Here is a 13,044-nt window from a genome sequence, read left to right on the forward strand (position 1 = left end):
GATAATTTTTTTTGAGTTTCAGTGCTTCTGGTTGTAGCTCTTAGCTATTGTGAAGAGCTCTGGGAGAGCTGTAGTGTGACATGGTCTAGTGTTTCACCAAGGCAGGAGGCCATCATTTTGTGATGATTTTCCTGTTACAAGAAGAACATAACTAGGTCTTTGAAGGCCTTCTAAGTAAACAGCATGAATGTGGAAACTTGCTGTTCGTCTCTGTTTCTAGGTGATAAAGCATTTTGCTCTAGTGATTAATGCTGATGCTAGCAGCTCACTTCAACAGAAGTGTTTACAACTTCTAATAACATCCATTCACACTGAGCATGTTCTGAATTTCAAGTGTGACAATACTTGTCTTAGGGCTCACTTTGTGCTACATCAGTGTCTTTAATGCTTCTTCAAAGCTCCAAATGTTCCAAGACAAAGTTACCAGCTTACAGGCTCAATGGCATGGCAGTACACAGTAGACATTTTAAAGTTATGGCACTATAAAGAACCAAATAAAGATTTTTTTGAAGACTTACAAGAAAGTGCACTTAAGTAGCTAATGCCAGCAGTAGCAGCAGAAACTGCAGGATGTCCTCTTGTGTTTGCTCTTCAGTGTACTTCATCTTGAGATGAGCCCAGTTTCTGAGCAGGCCTGAGGTGAGCATGAATTGTCCCTGTTGTGTTTCTATGTGTGATGATTCTGACATTTGATTTCCATGCAATTTCACAGACACTGGCTCTTCTATCTATTTCTCCTGTGCTGTGACAAAACCTGAGAAGTCAGATGATGTTTGTAAGGGCAGCATTCTGGTGTGTTCGTGGCTGCAGAGAGTGACACAGAAGTCCCATGGTGCTGTACTCTAAATACACAGGCAGGCTGAAGGTTGAGACATAATTTAGTCAGAAATTATGTGCTAGTTCCTCCTTTATATATATATATATATAAAAAAAATATATGGATATTAAGTAGTGACTTGAGGGACAAGTTGGATGGATGGGTAAGAAACATCTCAGAGAGGAGGATGGCAAGCACAGACGTTCTTTGATGATGCCAAGGTGAAGAGAAGGATGGAGGCAGTTACTGTTGCAGATGAACCAAAGATTGAGTCACATGATTTGACCTCTTACTCCTCAATACTCAATGTACCTCACTTTCCCTTCAAAGGAAGGGGAATGCATCTCCAGAGTCAAACCTCACCAGTTGATAGAAGCAGTTTGCAGCACCAAAAGTGTGTTTTGATCTGTTCTGCCTTTTCATCAGCATGCAAAGGAAGAAGACATTCAGGGGGAAGTAGTGAAGTTGCAACTAATCAATCAAGTAACATAGACAATATAAATGCTTTCAGCACTTTGCTCTGTTTCCACTTCTGCTGCTTTACTGTTCTCTTACTGGAAATTGCTTCCTGTAGTTCAGCAAACTGTGCTGTTTTGTTGATGATTAGTCTTTTCTGAAAGCCTACAATAGTCTCAGTTTTGGGCTTTACTTAAGGCAGGTTTATTTTTGGCACACAAGTTTGGCTGGCACCCACTTGTATCATTTTTTGGTTTTCTTTCTTGGGTTACAACCAAAGAGAGCAATTAAAAATAAATGCAGGAGCTGGCAATTAATGATTGCTGAACAATTTGTTTCTCCAGTGATACAAATGCCATAACATGTTAAATTCCTGCTAAGTTTTGTGTCTTTGGAAGGGGAAAAGTGAAGAAAAGACTTCAAAAAAGAAGGAAGAAAAACGTGGTTTACACATTTGGAGGCAATATTGGCAGCCTCAGAGCTGCACTGTTGATGTTGCTGTAAGTACTGTTTTGACATTTGCTAAATATGGCAAGAAATCTTGAATTTTCAAAAGTGAATTTTCACTCTGATTATGATTTAAACCACTTGTCATTGTTTTTTCCCCATAAAAAGGCAAGATTTTCTGATGCTTGTAATTAACAAAGGAGCTGAACTTGACGCTTTCCAATAAAGTTTCTCTGAAGTTTGATCTCCATAAACCTTTAAGTTTCTGTGTTCCCTTGGACTACAAATGAAGAGTTATATTGAATTTTGAGTTGAGACAAGATTTTTGAGTATATAGAACACTCATTTAGAAAGCTTCCGCAGAGACCAGGTGACTTCATTTTTTTTGTACAGCTCTTCTGTTATTTTTTTCAGGATGCATGTACAACTCATGTCACATTAAAAAGAGAAGGTTAGAAAGTAAAATTATATTTTATCTTATAACTGTATTGATAGTTACACCAAGATAACTGTGATCTAGAGAAAAAAAATGCTGGATTGATTTTTTTTTTTCTGTTTTGACAATAAGCTTGTAGCAAAGCCAATATTTACTTATGGCTGTGGTTGATATTCTTTTGTCCTTATTACGGAACATGAAGTTCCAGCTTAATCAGCTATAAGTTTCTCAAGTAGAAACTGCTACTTTGTAGTATAAATATTTTGATTCTGCAAATGTTTTTCAGTGTATTGTATGCCTTTGGCAGAAGAGCAAGCAGTCTTACAAGAAGATATTTTTAGCTGTTTCTAAAACAATTGTTTTGTATTCTCTGAAGCTTGCAATAATCTGCAGTGCTAACTTTTGCTCTTTGTCTTTTCTTTGCTTCTCTTAGAAACAAATTCTTTGCTTTTGACTTGGCACTTTGCTACTGCTTTAAATACTTAGCCCAAAGAGCCCAGGGGATGAGCTCTAGGGAAAGGATTTTTTTAAAGGGCTTAAGCAAGCTAGCTGCCTTTTGGAAAAACATGAGCCGTGATCAAATGTGCCTCTGAGTAAATGGTTTGCCTTTGGAAGCATCCCAACCTCAGAGAGCCCTCAGGCAGAGCAGACCTGTGCTGTGAAAAGGCTGTGCGATCTGATGCTCTCAGGATTGCTACTGTTGGCTATGGAAGTGCTGAAATAGTTTCAATCTAATATGGCCTATCTTTTTCTTACCAAAATGTTGATTTTATTCTGCTATTTAGCTTTTAGAAATTCTCTATATTTAATAAAGTCTGAGAGAGTTCACTATCCAGTAGGCTTTGTTTATAAGGATCTTCTTTGTTTTAAGTATCTTCTGGACTCATGTGAACAAAAAAATAAGACTGAAAATCAAGATTTGCACTTGTCCAGTACTGTCAGTAGAAAAGTTTCTTTACAGACACAGCTCATGATGTTTTTGCTCTTCATGACTTTACACAAAATTAAGTTACAGTTGGGTTGAAATCAGTTGTAAATATTGTCCCAAGCCACTCAACTGACCTGATGTTAAGCAAGTAAAAGCAATTGCAGCCTGGCCATGACTTAAAGATCCCCTGAAACCAACTGTCCTATGCAAAGAAGGAATAAACTTTAATTTTAATAACCCCTGCTCTAAAAGACTGAATACGAGATGATCTCACATTTCCCAAATGCTGTGATACATCTATAGAGTATCATTGCTGCTAGAATGCTTCTGTTACAACCAGAGACAGTTGAACTTGGAAAAGAACTTATTTGAGAAACCTATCTGTAAAAACAGATGAAATTAACTTTCTGTACAGAAGGTGAGTGAAACTGAAGCAGTTTTTGGTACATAGCAAAGAAACTTTACAACCAGAGGAAAGAATTTTGCTACAGGATTCATTATCAATACCTTTCTCTTTTATGGATTATTTTAGTGGTTTTCATATGATTAGAAGGTTAAGCTGTGACCTTTGGCCTCTAAATCTGTATGATACTGAGTAAGAATACAGTTAAAAAGATAGGGATAACTATTGCCCTCCAAAGCTCTCTTGCTCATTATTACTCATGTTCCTCTTTATATTTTCTTTCACTGGTGTCCTTGGTGTGTAGAAACTTCTCTAGGAATATTCTTAATACACTGTAAATACGATGTCCCATTCAAGAGCAGGATTTCATTGTGCTGCACAAATTGAGTGAGGAGAAAGGCTCTAGAAGGAGCCAATCTGTCAGTATTCTGTTGCTTAGAAGCTCACATGAGGTATGTGAAGTTTGGACACCGAAGAAGCAGATCTTTATCAAATGCTTTGACTTGAGTTGCAGGTAAGGTCATATTCAGAAATAAATTTCAGATCTACCTGCAAAGCCATAATGAGTGGGCATGAGCTCATTGTGGTACCTCCGTGCCCAGCACACGCAGCTCCTGATGGAGACTTGGAGAGCAGCAGTCAGTGGAATTGCAGGCTCTGCAAATATGGTCCCAGATTTCATTGAAAACATTTTGTCAAAATTAGTATGGAATAACTCCCAGTCGTTCAGGGAGCCGGCTACAGCCAGAGTCATCTTGTTTTCAAAGAGTAGGCTACAGCTCCCAGTGATAAGTCACAGCCTGTGCTTTCATTTCCTTATAATAAATGTGTTAGCATATGGATAACTTTAAAATTCTGTATGGATCAGTCAAATCAACATTTAAAAGCTGGACTAAAATTGCATGGTAAAATCAGCAGTGTGCCTCATATATGAACAGGCCATTAGCTGTGTGTTTTTGTGAATGACTTAAAAAACCCCAAAAAATCTTTACTACACGATGTGTAGTTATGAATTAGGGGATGAATAAGCACTAGAAAAGACGAGCTACCAAATGGTCTGTATGGCACTTTAGAGAAGAAATTAAGGCTAAGATTTGAAAGAGAATCTTTATTATGTGGTAAGAAGGAAGCTAGTAAGTTAATAGAAATTACCCTGAGAGGATTACACTCTGATTCTCTGTAACACACAGTATCATGTTCTCCATGTGTTGTTCTTTCTAGCAAATGTTTCTCTTCTATCTGCTTGGTGTAAATCCATGTTTTAGCAAATTTTAACATTTCTCTATGTGAGGTGCCCTAACATGTCTAATTCAGATTATGTTGTGTGTTTCTTTACAGCATGCAGCCCAAAAAATCTGATGCAGTCCCTGAAAGTACAAATGGGGATGAAATTCCAAAGCTTGACCAGCAGGAAAATGGCCTGAATAACTGTAGGGTAGATAATGTCACAGAAGAGCCTTTAAATGAGATGGGTAACCTTGGGAGGGAAAATGAAGAAGAGCCAAGTGTTGAAGAGAGAAGGCAAATTTATCCTGCATCGGTAAACATGAATAATATCAGAAAAATTAGACTTTTTGGAGCACTATAAAGTTTTTTGATTAGTTCCTTTTTTGTTACAGATAACAAACCAGTGACATCTGACCCTCTTTCAGGATAATGCCATTTTCCAATATATGTGTTTGAAGGTTCATTTTTTCCAGAGATTTATCCAGAGATTTATGGGCTCACAGATGACCAGTTGCTAGGAAGCACTTTCCTAGAAGGACAGCCATTTGTCTCTCAGCTGAAAAAAAGCCACAAACTCCCCCAAAAAAACAAACTCAAACCCAAACCAAAAAGTACACAGTTGGTGCAGGTATTTCTAGTTTCATTATGGAGCTTCTCAGTGTTAGCTTGTGGGTTTGTGAAGCTGGGCTTGCCTTCACCTCTGCTGTATCTGCATTCTCCCCAGGGAAGCAGTTCAGGACCTCTGCCTTTCAAAGAAATTTCATATATTGGGACAATAAGTCTGTACTGATGATATATGGGGGGTATATGATAGATACTTTTGATATGATTTTCTTGATGTTAAACTGAATTGAGCAGAAGTGACCTGCTTTATGTCTAAATTAATTATAACTAAATCCCATATTTTCTAGTTTTCTCTGAGAGGATAATTTCTTTTTCATAGATATAATTTGAAAATTCATCTTTTCATTATGACTAGACATTAATTAAACTTGAGCTCTCGGTTTTCTGTGCCAAATGATTGATATTATGGACAGTTCTAAGGTTTCTGAGTTAGAGAAAAATATGCATGTGTTATAGATTTAAGTGCATTTGCACATCCTTTTTTCTACCCATGTAGTATTTCTGAAGTACTTACCAAAAAAAATATGCAGATGCTCACAGATTCGTTTTGGAGCCGTCTGTGTTGTGGTTATTTCTATCTCACTTCAATGGCTGTTTTGCAAAACCATTGTCATAAATGATCCCCAAATAGAACCCAGCATCACCATATTCGTTACTGTTTTACATTTATCCTGTAAATCTGTGGTTGGGCCATATTATGAAGAGGAATGTGAGGACAAGCTGTTGTAAATAACTTTATATCTTCCTATTAATTGAGTATAGCAAATGTATTTTCCCAGGCAGAAATTAGGACTGCAATTACTTATGATTAGACTTGTTTTTTTTTCCCTCTGGAGCACAGTTTAGAAAGTGGTCTAAAAATTCAAGATTGATATATGGAAAACTGACTAGGAGAGAAGGATTTTAAACAAAAAAAAAGAGAAAAAGGTGGGGATTTATTCATAAAGAGTGCAAAGGAAAAGAATTCAGTTTAAGGAGGTTTTTGAAATCTCAACAGTTTTCCTGAGAATGAAAGGAAATTTGAAGTTTTTTCTTTAAAGGCCTTTCTTATCTCTCCACTAAATATTTTCAGTCCAATAAAAATGCTTTTCTAATTTTTTTGAGTGTTACATAAAATATTTAAATGTGTAAGTAGTCATTTCAAATAGAGGACTATTTCATTCTAGATACCTGAACTGCATTGTTAGGGAGGAAGCCAAAAGGGTTTTTTCCTCCCAAATTCGTAGTCTGGTGAACTTGACTGAATTTGGTAGGTGTCTTTTTGTTTGTTTGTTTTTGTTGTTTTTCTTTTTTCTTTTCCAAATGTGTCTGAATATGATTCCACAGAAGTGCTCTGTTCCACTATGATTTTGCACTTTATATTGCAAATCAATGTAAGACAGAAAAGCCTGCCTTGAGGAAGGGTTCTGCCTGTTCTCATGCAATGCCACATGGTGGAGTATTGCTTTTTCTTCTGGGCTTTTTTTCCCACACCTATCTTCTAAAGAGCTCAAAACTTCTGTGAACTGGTATTTGATGAGAAGTATTTCAAATAACTGAAATAGAAGAGTAGAAGAAAAATAAAATTTGTACCTGTTCTGTATATCAGCATCAAAACCTTGGTATCTACCCTAGCTGTTGTGACCATATTGCTTTAGTTTATAGTCTAATTTTCATATATTTCCAAGTGCTGATAGTACTGGTATTCATCTGTTTTTTCACTGTTCATATTTCATATCCTTTCTGTAGCTTGTTTGTGTAGGAAAAGAGATTTACATGGCCATGCTGTGAATAAGAGTTCATGCAAATGCTGTGATGTATGGGTGCATTCGTTTGTTCTTGAGTAAATTTTTAGTTAATGGCCAGTTTGCAGCTTCCTGTCTACTTAAATGAAATATTGGATTTCTATAAGTTTCATGGACACTAGCTATGGGGCAGAGGAGAGAAATTATGTTATTGCCCCTGTTTGAGAAAAAGTGACCCAAGTTCAGCTGTGGTGAATACAAACCACTCTGTGGACTCCATGGCACTGGGAAAAGCTCCAAGCAGAACTTTGCACCTTATTATACATGAGGGAAAGGGGAGGGAGGCATCCTTAGCTCTGGTGCTGAGGAAACAACTTGGATTTTTTTTTTATTGCACTTGGGGGTTTGGGGTTTTTTGGTTTTTTTTGACATGGACTTTGTGTTTATTCACATGAAATTTTTTTTTTCTGTAGACCAGTTTGTTTGTTCCCCTTGGGAACAAGGGAAAAAGTGGCTGAAAAGTCCATTTTAGTGTTGAGTTCATCAAAGCATTTCAGCTTTCACATAAGCCCACTGTTAACCATCAAAACCTCAGTATCAGTTATGTTAAATATCAATGGCTGATGCAAGACTTGGAATTAAGATTTTTAAAGAGCAAAATGGGAGGTGGGAGAATTTCTCTGCATACCACCCATCCTAGTAGGCTCCTGTGCTGTCACAATTCCGCTAGTAGACACATTTGAAATATATCAATGTAAAAGGAGTGACATCAGATTACATTTTTAGCCCTCTGCACTATGTCAGTCACAAAGTGAAATACAGAAACTGTCTTGGTGGCTGAGACCATGAGGCACTTGACTACACTGAAATACAGTAATGTGCTCAATTACACTTAGCCTTGTTTTTAATAAGGTACCCTTAAGTGCTTGTCTGTAGAGCTTCACTGGGAAGGTTAAAAGGTGTCTTAATCCTCCTTAGTGTGGTGAGTGATGTTCCCACCCCAACATAAATCCATATGGTTTACATGTAAGTAATGTAACCATTAGAATCTTGCAGAAAAGGTGGATGACAAATTCTTTACCCCTAGTAATGAATGACATTTTTAAAGAAAACTGAGCCCTGCTCGTGAAATGGTTGTGGGGATTTGCCTCTGAGGGGGGAGTCAGGCTTCTGTGCGTGGGGACTCAAAAGCATCAGTAAGATTTTGCCAAGTGTGTGTGAAAATTGATGATAGAATATGATAAAATATGCAACTGTGTTTGCATTATGTCTGAGCTCTGGAGTGGATGTGGATGTCACTCAGGTTGTTTCAGACTTAGTCATGAAATTATTCACTGACTAATTTTAGGAATTGCAGGATTTTTTGTTAAATTTAAGAGAGTAGAATTAAGGGGATTATCTGAAAAAGAAAAGTACTGATATATTACTTTAGAGGCAGCGCTAAAGTTTAGGACACACTTCCATTATATCCCATTAGCTAAATTCACTATAAATTTAGCTAATGGGATATAATGGAAATGTGCCCTAAACTACGGAATATGTTCGTTCACACTGCTTTCTACAGGGATCTGTTATAAAAATTAGTATAGGTGCCTATCCAGCAAATCAGCCTACATGGGACCAGTGTTTGTGCAGCTCTGCTTACTAAAGCTGTAGGAAACAGAATCTTCTCTTCCACAGATGTCACCCACGCTTAAAGACTTCCACTCTGTCAGTCTTACTAAGAAGTGCCTTTCACCACTGAGCTGTTTCATTTACTCTTAGTCTTGAAACTCCAATAATACATTTTGAAAAACAGTTTTCAAAATGTCTTCTCATAAAAAAATCCTAGTGCTGAAAAACTGACAGTGTTTCTGTTTTCAGGTACAAAATTAGCCTGAGACTTTTTCCAATTAGATTTTCTAACTAGAAAATTTTCTCACACAAATTATAAGGAGAGTAGTATTCTCACTAGTTCAATGTAAAATTACCAGACTCCTTGTGAGATCAGTACTACAATGTTATGTAAGTGACAAATCAAGTAAATTCTTAGTTTTGTGTGTCTGTGCAGTTTATGTAGGATGATTCACAGCACTGTGCAGCAAAGCCAAGATGGGGAATAGCAGGACTTCTGCTGAGAGCCTGAAGCTAGGAAAGTTAGGAGGGTATGGTTAGGGGCTTACAGGCGTGGAAAACTATGATCTCAGTCTGCTCTTCATAACATAATGTATCAATATGAGCAGTATCAGAAGAAAAAGAAATGGTGTTATCTCAGTATTTTGTGCTAATTTCGGCTGAATGCGCTGCAGTATTATTTTGGCACCGTGCTGGTGGTGTGTCTGCTGTCTCCAGGGGCCCTCATCCAAAGCAGAGGAAACTCTCCTGCTGTGCCAATACTGTAAAATAAATAACATTCTCAGAAGATTAATACAGAGCTGGACCACAGAGTGTTACTAGTGTCATAAAACAGACAGTAAAAGGGTTGCTTTCTAAAAGGCAGGACTGATCATTTCTAAAAGGAAATGACTGATCCCAGGGAAGGATAAGTTTGTTGATCTGGAAACATCATTTGAGAAAGAAATGATGAGCAAGTGTCCAAAAGTTGGGAAGTTATGAAGGGACATGTGTCCAAAATGCAGATCTGTAGCTGAACTTCTTCCAAGTACATTTAACCTTGTTTGGTCTGGAAATCTCATGAATCTGAACTGTGTTTTGAATTTACATTTATCAGTATTGCTGTTGCTTAGTCTGGATGTGATATTTTATAAATGCTATTGGGAGAGTTTTTTCCCCTATTTTGATACTCTAATTTTTAGCTGAAATTTGTAAGATAAATAGTGTGTTAATCACTTAAGGAAAAAGAGAGAAAGAGAGTAAACAGCAAGCTCAAAAAGAGAGAAAAGTGCATATTCTGGGCTGACAACTAAATTTGTGTCTGGTTTTCTTGTCAGTTACATTTTGCTTCCGATTCCCAAACTGCAGTGAAACGAGACTTATGTCTCTCTTCATCCTTCTCCACCACCCCTCGTAAATCAGAGAGCAATCAGCAGTTCCAAACTGCTTACTGTGTGCCTACAGATACTGGAAGTGTTGCTTAACAAGAAGTCAAACAGCTAATCATAGTCATACACACTGGAAGTAATTTATGGCTGTGCCAGGGGCTCTGCCACATGCTCCACCAGCTGGATCCTGCTGTGGAGGATCAGGGGACTGTCAGGGTGAGCTGCTGCCCCCACCCAGCCTAAGCCCCCCACTTTACTTTGCAGGGGCTGGAGGTGTGCACATATGCACTGGCTCCATTCAAAGTATGATAGGAGCTGTTAGAAGTTGCTAGCCAGCAGCTGAGTATATTGCTGTTTAATTAAAATCCTGGAATAACTCTAAAGAAAAGAAATAGCTGTCATGAATGGAGAGAAGAACTGGCCCTTTGATGTCCTTCTTCATATCAGCCAAAACATGTACATCTCAGGAACATAAATGAAATTTCATCATCATCCAATCATTAGTAGTACTCCTGAGGCAGGAATGGATTGTTGCTTAAGGCAAAAATGATTGTTTGGAATTCTGAGAATTTTAAGGATAGTTCTTACCTAGACCAAGCCAAAGGCAGCTTTTCAGGGCAAGCCAGAGGGAGACATATGCACAGGCATCCTGGGAGCAAGGAGAGAGCACCTTGGCCCCTGTGCCACCTTTGTGAGTCTCATGCAGGTTTGGGTCAGTGAGTGACTTCCCTTAAGAAGGATTTGACAAGCTTTTTTGTTGATTTTTTTTCCTATTATCCAGTTTTAAATTTGCTGCTTAGAGCACACTATGCTTTTATTGATCATTGTATTAGGATGATGGCTTCCTCCTAGAGCTGTTTCTCAGCTTTCTGTTTATTGGATTGTCCGTGCTTCAGGAGTAAGCAGAATCCCCAAATCTCATTTTGGGTCCCATTCACTATGTGCTATTTTTGTCGCCATTTTTCTCAACATGACCCCAACAAATAAATCCTATTCCTCCCAATCTTCAAAGAATGACAAACTTCCTTTACTTTTTGAATCACAAATGCCTGCTTTCTGCAGCTGAAGCAGAAGTTAAATGGGAATCCCTATCTGTATTTAATGTGCACTTGGCACAATGCCTATGTTATTCCTTTAAAATAATTTCTACCTTCTAGAAGCCAAGGTTGAAAGTCTAGCCTTGATCAAGTCCATAGTATTTTTGCACAGAGTAGTGGGGCTACTGACATCAACCCCATGATCCCAGAAGAATCAATTCCCAGAATAAACAATTTTAATTGTTTTTTTTTATCTATGAGCATCAGATTGCCTCTTATCTTCAATCTCTTCACAACTGTCTCCTTACAGTCCTTTCAATAATGGAAAATAGACGTAAGGTGTTCAGTCAGTTATCAGAGCTGGAAATAGATCTCATTGAATCCATCTTATTTTAATTTCTTCTTTTTAGGCTTAAAGGGTTTTTTATCAGTGTGCATAACTGAGAAAGGTTCTCTTAAATATTTCAGGTTTTTTCCCTAGTTCTAAGTGCCGATTTTTCATAAGAGAAGCCATTTTAATTTTCTCTGTTTATCGTTTAAAGCTATCAATCTTCTGCTTTTCCTGTTTCTTTTCATAACTAATAACATTATTTACAGAAAAAAACACCTTTATTTTTCATTCACCAATCCATTTAACTGGTCATGTGTGAATAACAATGGTGCTGTCTAATATCACAAGAACATAAATAGCAAATCCTGAGGTCAAAACCAAGATTTCATACCTGAAGATCCAGCAAATAGGGAAAAATGGCCATGATCTTCATTATGAAGTACCAACACAGTCAACTGCTCTGTTAGAGGGAAGGTATGTTTTATGGTGGGCAGATGGAGACATTAGAAGGTCACTCTTTAATCGTTCCCTATTTGAAGATGTTGGCTGGGTAGCAGAATGAAATCAAGTCTTTTCTTTCTCCTGAATGCTGGAATATATCTCTATTCTTCTTTATGATTTTTTTAATCAGAGTATCAAGCTGTTAATAAGCTCAGCACAAAAATCTCTGCAGTGGCTATTTGGTGAAACATGACATTCTTTATTCCTACATAGTAACAGATGGCATATTACTTTTCTTTTGCTGAAGTGTTTAATCTTGAAGCAAGTTGGACTTTGTAAAGGGAACTTTCTTCCCACAAAACAACGTACACTTCAGATATACATTAGAAAAAATATACAATTTTTTCCTAGCTGTTCCAAGTGCTATTCTTAGGTATTTCTGATGCTCAACTTTCTCTCAGAATAAGTTTCTATAAAATGCATGCATGTACTGAATGCAAAGGAATCTATACTTTGATTTTTGTCTGATTCATTTCTCAACATCATGTCTCATACTGCTTTCCTATCTCCAGGGATCTGTCCTGACCAAGAACTTTATTCCTCCTTCCCCTGCCCGTCTGTGTTCTGGTCTTAGTTTTTCATTCATATTTCATTGGGTGTTATTCTGACCCTCCAGCATCAAGCCAGTTTTTTCTGCCTCAGGCAATAAAACCCACTGAGCACTGCATCTTCATCCAACACTGGCTGCTATGAAGGGAAGGTTAAACAATAAAACAATCCATATTTGATGTAAGCACAGTTCAAACAGAGTGGGTGTCAGTGATGGTGACAGAACACAGGGTCCATAGCAAGCTCCTGTGCTGCTCATGTCCTGCCTCTAAGGCAGTCTGAGGATCAGGACAAGCTTGTGGGATGCCTGCCAGTCCTGCAGTGAGGACAGCCAGCACATCAAAGCAAAGGCATTCATTCCGACTTTTTTTTAAAAGTGAGGCAAACACTCAAGATTAAAAATTAAAGACCTCAGTTGCATGAATGACCTCAGAGGAGCATGGGGACAAGTAAATAGAGTACAAAGAGATGAACCTAGGAAACAAATCACAGTAAACTCTATCACCTTTAATATTTTTGCCTTACAGCTTGATCAGTTACATCTTTCTTTATCAGCTTTCTCTTTTAATTGCACTTCCCCCTA

Source organism: Fringilla coelebs, assembly GCF_963513975.1.
Source record: "Fringilla coelebs genome assembly, chromosome: 1".
NCBI lineage: Eukaryota > Metazoa > Chordata > Aves > Passeriformes > Fringillidae > Fringilla > Fringilla coelebs.